Below are 6,221 nucleotides of genomic sequence, written 5' to 3' on the forward strand. Positions count from 1 at the left end.
AAGAAACTAAACACCAAACTACCAAATAGTCCAATTAAAAATGGGGTACAGAGAATTCTCAAAAGAACAATCGAAAATGGCACAAAGACACTTATGGAAATGCTCAACAGAGATCCCATCTTACACCAATCAGAATGGCCAAGATCAAAAACACTGAGAACAAGTGGAGTAAGGGGAACACACACTCTGCAATACCTATTTTGGGCATGTACCCAAAGAAGACACACTCACACCACAAGGACATTTGCTCAACTATGTTCATGGCAACCTTTATTCATAGTAGCCAGAACTTGGAAACAATCTAGGTGTCCCTCAAGCAAAGAATGGATAAAGGAAATATGGCACATTTACACATGGAATGCTATTCAGCAGTAAAAAAACAATGACATCTTGAAATTTGCAGGCAAATGGATGTAACTAGAAAAAACATCCTAGCCGGGTGTTGGTAGCGCATGCCTTTAATCCCAGCACTTGGGAGGCAGAGGCAGGGGGATCTCTGTGAGTTCGAGACCAGCCTGGACTACAAGAGCTAGTTCCAGGACAGCCTCCAAAGCCACAGAGAAACCCTGTCTCGAAAAACCAAAAAAAAAAAAAAAAAAAAAAAAAAAAAAAGAAAGAAAGAAAAGAAAAGAAAAAACATCCTGAGTGAGGCAACCCAGACCCAGAAAGACAAATATAGTATTACTCAGTAATAAATGGATACCAGACATAAAACAAAAGATTCCAAGCCTACAATCTACAACCCTAGAGAAGACAGCACCCTCTTCCAGAAACAGATGGAAACAGATGCAGAGAACCACAACTAAGCATTGGGCCAAGCTCCTGGAGTCAAATCTAAGTGAGGGTACATGTGGACTCTCAACAATTAAACATATAATGGTCACACAATCCAGCAATCCCACTACTGAGTAGAAACACACAAAGGAAATAAAGTCAGTATCTCCAAGAGACAATTACACTCCCGCATTTAGTCCAGGCATTATTTACGTAGGTGTGATATGTAACCCCACCATAACATAAATGGACCAAGCAAATCTAGAATGAACTTCATGGACACAGTGGAGAAACTAAGCAACCATTTATTACAATATAGATGAGCATGGAGAAGGACCAGGGAAATAACCTCAAAACAAAAAGACAGATGCTGGGGCTGGAGAGAGGGCTGAGGGGCTGAAAGTTGGGATGGCTTTTCCAGCGGTCAGGGGGCAGTTCCCCGACAGCTCACATGGCATGTACCTGCAGCTCCTGTAGATCATTTACCTATAGTCACTGGAGCCATAAACACCCACACATAATTTTGAATGAAATAATCTTTAAACCAAAAGATACACACTCATGATTTCATTCATGCTGAACCTGAAAATGTTATCTCACAGGAACAAGTGACATGGTGGGTGGTGGGGGTGACAGTCAGTGGCTGGCACTGGGTCAGCAGCACGGTGGTTGAGAGTGGGGGATGTGGATCCTAAGGGACTTGGGAGGACACAGATCAAGGGCTACAAAATTCCAGCCACACAACACCACTTCCGGATGCATCAAGCAACTCAGTGACGATGATTAATGGTTTTGAAAAGATTCAGAGAGTAGACATTAAGTGTGCTCACTACAAAAAATGTGACAGGTAGATTTAGTCATCCCAAAGGACATAAAGACTCCAAAGTACTATGTTGTATATAATACAAGAAGTTCCGTGTCAACATTAAAGAAAATCTGTTCTGCCTTACTACATTCATTTTCATTCTGTTGTTTTGAGATGGGGGTCTCACTGTGTTCCCCAGCTAGCCTGGAACTATGTGAACTAAGCTGACCATGAACATACAGAAATCTGCCTGCTTTTGTCTCTCAAGTGCTGACATTAAAGTGTATACCATAAATCCTACCTTCTTGTTGAGTCATTTTCTTAAAAATGCAGCCCGTGATCACGTTATCTCTAACATGCCCGCTCGCACTTGTACTGCAAAAACTGAATGCACCCCAAATGACCGCACAAAGCAACAGCTAAAACACATCAGGCCGCTGTCACATGGCTGGCACTGCACTGACAGGCTTTACAGCCGTCGTTCTAAGGTTCGTGACAAGGCCACGGAGCCAGACGGGGACGGAACCAAGACTGCAAACCAGATACCACAGAGCCACACCCCACCTTCACTCTCAGCGTGGCGCATCTGGATCCGGGCAGCACGAGCCATGCACACGCAGACACCTGAAAAGCAGTAGCTCTCAAAGGCGCCAAACCCTGCGCTGTGACTTTCCCGCTCCAGAAACCCTCGAGCGGGAACAGAGATCGTCTCCCACCTCCGTGCTTCCCCTGCTCTGACAGGAAGAGGCCCTGAAAGATCAAAGGCTGTGTGGAGCCAAAGAAACAGTCATCGATTTAGCAAATCACAGCTCGGAAGCGCTGAGGGTGACCTCTCTGGTCCTCCCCGTCTGTAACGTCCTGGGGACAGGGAGTGACTGCAGAGAGAGACGTCAGGGTCTCTGAAACGATCGCAGGGACACTGAGTGGAAAGGAGGGGACGATGTGAGGACACAGTGGTGGAGGCGCCAACTGCACACTCCGTCCTCACTTCCTGACGACTCTCTATCCAGCACCACAGCCTCGTCTCTCAGACAGGAGGGAAGAGCAAACTCACTCTTGAGTCTGAGGTGCGCGGCGGTGACGCTCGCACTCGGCTCCAGGCCGTCCTTGTCCTTGTGAACCTGAGAGCGCAGACCCCGCGCCCTGGTGAGCGCCCCGCCCCGCCCCTCCCCTCCCCATGACACTGGCGACGGCCACCGAGAGACAGAGACAGACAGACAGACACACACACACACAGCGGGGCGGACGGCGGCTGGCACAGCGACGCCGATGATCGGAGAGATCGAGGTGTGCACACACGCACGCACACGCACATGTGCACACGCGCGCACACGGCCGTCGCTACACACCCAGACGCAGCACCGTCCGCACCGGGCCCGACTCGATGAGCAACTACGCCAATTAGCGATTTCTTACTCCCACCAGAGAGCTCTGACCGTCCGCGGGAGCGCCTCCAGGACACCGGAAGTTGATGTTTTAATCCAGCGCGGTGGCTCCCGGGAAATGTAGTCCCGGTGCCCAGAACCCGAGGAACTGCGAGCCAGCGAGATCCCAGCATGCAACGCGGGCCAGCCCGTCCCGGATCTGCCCCAGGGGCTTGTGGGAGCCCCCGCAGGGGCGCGAGCTTAAACCGGAGGCTCCCTGGGGGATGCAAAGGCTCTCCCGGGCCCTGCGGGCGGTTTGTCGTCTCCCCCGTGGAGCGCGCAGGCGAGCTTTAGTTCAGGGTGCAGAACCGGGGTGACATCAGATGGGGACAGCGCTGCTCTGCTCACGCTTTGCCCGAGACCCCTGCAGCAGGTTCCTCCTCGCTGTGCGAGCATGGGAGCGACTGCGATGAACCCGAAAACACTGAACCACAGACTCGGTTGGTTTCGATCGTGGAGATGTCTGGTTACAGGAGAGATTTCAGAGGGCAGACGTGCTGGACGCTTCCAGGGTTCGCTGCCCCTGTCGTCTGGACAGGAGAGTGTGACTGAGGCCACGCGGATCTGTGTGGACAGAACTGCGTGTTGACGGAGGAATGACGACACGTGGATGGATCCCCAACAAACACAGGCATTTGCTCCCCCTTTTGTAGCAAAAGCCTGCTTTTGTTGTGACATGACACTCTTGAAATTGAAAAAAATCACTTCTGGTGTTTCATATATTTACACAAAACTTTTCCCGGACGCGATAGAAAGCCCATGTCAAGGTACTGGACGATGCTAGTGATAGCACTAACCATATTAACTGTATTATAAATGATCTAACCCTAAAGTATAAAGCATAGATCGATTTGAAAACAAGCAGATCCAACCATGTGTTAACTACAGAAAATATGTTTTAAGGATAGGTTCTCTGGCAGATTAAAGTGAACATCTTCTCAATAGTCAAAAGAAGACTTAAGTCGATTTTAAAATTTAGGCAGATGGGGGACAAAGAACATTGCCAGTGAAAATAAACAGGGAAATCCATCTAATGGGCCGGGGGGAGCGTGGTTGTGGTAGCAAATGCCTTTATTCCCAGCAATGACGAGGCAGAGACAGTGGGATGCCTGTGAGATGGAGACCAGCTAGTTTGAGGCCAGCTAGGACTATATAGTGAGATCCTGTCTAGACATTAAAATAATCCCATAGTATACTAATAGTACAGCTTCAAAGTATGAAGGGGGGCTGTTTATACCTGCTCTACTAATAAGGGACGACAGCCACACCCACGATCTCAATAATTGATAGAACAAACCAGAAAAGCCACAGAGAATAAATAGTACAACTTAGACAGTTAGACTGTAATGGAACCAGGGAGCTTGAAGGGAGTGAAAGGTTCAGGCTTTGATGCTGATTGTCTCTACCTCTTTAAGAGACAGACCCTACCCCCTGACAACAGTCAGGGCACGCACAAGAAAAACGTGCTACGTCATCACCACGTCACCCACCATGCATGAGGACTCTGGGCATGCGTGGAACCTCAGTGCTCATGCGTAGTCTTCCCTTTAAAAGCTCCAACTTTCATGCTTCACTCTGTCTCTGCTTCCTCTCGTTACGCCGCTCTCTCTCTGCTCACTCCTTCTCTGCTCTTCTCTTCTCCCACCTATGCTCTCTCTCTGCCTCTCTATGGTGTCCGGCCATGGTGGTCAGCCATTACCCCTGTTCCTCTTCTCTCTCAGTCTCCCTACTCTGCCGGGCCTATAATAAACTAGTTAATATGTCTCATCCATCTCTTTTCCTCTTTTTAAATAAAAACATAACAGGGAGGGCTTTCATGTACACACAACTATGGCAGAAATGGTTCCTATACTCCTTTAAAGACCAGAGAAGTACAAAAGTCCCACTAGGACCTTACACGCAAAAGATAGTTCTGTGAGAACATCTGTTGGTTACGTGTCTCTTGAACTAGAGATTGCTGTCATTTTGTCATTGCTTCTTGTAGCCAAGGGTGTTTCATAGCAACAGTCTGACCTTCCCACTTCACCCCTACAAATCCTTGCCTTTCTTTTTTAGTTTGTTTGTTTGTGTTTGTTTTTCGAGACAGGGTTTCTCTGTGGCTGTGGGGGTTGTCCTGGAACTAGCTCTTGTAGACCAGAGCCATAAAGCATGGCACCACCAGCTAACTTCTGTAACTCCAAGATCTGACACCCTCACACAGACATGCATGCAGGCAGAACACCAATTCACATAAACTAAAGATATTTTTAAAAATATTAATGTGGTTCTTTAGTATAGATGGCATTCCATCTTAGCTGTTTTGGTTAAGGGATGAAATGCCATGTCTACAACTTTTTTTCTTTTGAGAAAGGGTTTCTAGACAGCCAAAGTTGAACTTGATGTCACTATGTAGCTAAACTTGCCTTCAACTCTTGATCATTCTGCCTCAGCATTCCAAGTACTGGGATTCAGAAATGCACTACCACACACCTACCCAACTCCAAAAACATATTCTTTTGTTTTATTTCTTCCATTTTTTTGTTTGTTTTTTTAGATACAGAGTTTCTCTGTGAACCCATGCTGGTGGTCTTGAAACTAGTTGTGTTACTAGGCTGGCCTCAAACTTACAGAGATCCACCTGTCTCTGTTTCCGAGTGATGGTTAGATTAAAGGTGTGTACCACTATTACCAGGCTCTAAAAGGTATTCTTAATGGTACAGCCCAATAATACTAATACATACAGAAAACTAAAATAACCCAGTACATTGTTGACAATTTTGAATCTAGGTGAGGACACAGATGTCTGGTATTGATTCTTCCAACTTTTCCATATATGTAAATTTTTAAAACACGTTTTTATAAGGGGTTTCAATTTTGACTATTTTTCATTAATGTTTTATGGGGAAGTCACCAGAGAAGACTACTCAGACAGTTTATAGCCATCACTCAGGTATTTAGGACCCAAGTGTAGCCCCAAGCATTCAGAGCAAGGGGTTATTAAAAACAAAAACCACATCCTGTAATCTTGCTCCGCAGCTGGAGAGGGAGCTTTTGCCCAAGCAGGCAGTTTAACGGAAGCCAAAATAAGCAGTTAGCTGCAAGGGGAGGTTTGCACATACAGGCAGTTTAACAGAAGCCAGAATATGGGGTATCATGACCTCTGGCTCCTAGACCAGAGTTGGTGAATTTTCCACAAGGTTCTCCATCAGAAGTCCAATTCTGTTCAAACCTTCAGTGGC

The 6,221-nt window shown here is 47.0% G+C and overlaps 1 protein-coding gene across 4 annotated transcripts in view; it reads right to left on the reverse strand.

Annotated features, from left to right (window-relative positions):
• Positions 1 to 6,221, reverse strand: part of LOC100767190 (zinc finger protein 60) — a 36,431-nt gene that overhangs the window by 18,787 nt on the left and 11,423 nt on the right. Inside the window, exon 1 of one of the 4 annotated variants that reach the window (XM_027430466.2) lies at positions 2,929 to 3,076. The exons of 1 other annotated variant lie outside the window; for it this stretch is intronic. The gene's annotated coding sequence lies outside the window, so the exon portion shown is untranslated. Of the gene's footprint in view, positions 1 to 2,633; positions 2,729 to 2,928; positions 3,077 to 6,221 lie in introns of those variants that run through there. 2 more of the 4 variants (XM_027430467.2, XM_027430468.2) reach the window with 2 other exon arrangements.

The sequence above is a fragment of the Cricetulus griseus genome, chromosome 9, assembly GCF_003668045.3.
Source record: "Cricetulus griseus strain 17A/GY chromosome 9, alternate assembly CriGri-PICRH-1.0, whole genome shotgun sequence".
Taxonomy (NCBI): domain Eukaryota; kingdom Metazoa; phylum Chordata; class Mammalia; order Rodentia; family Cricetidae; genus Cricetulus; species Cricetulus griseus.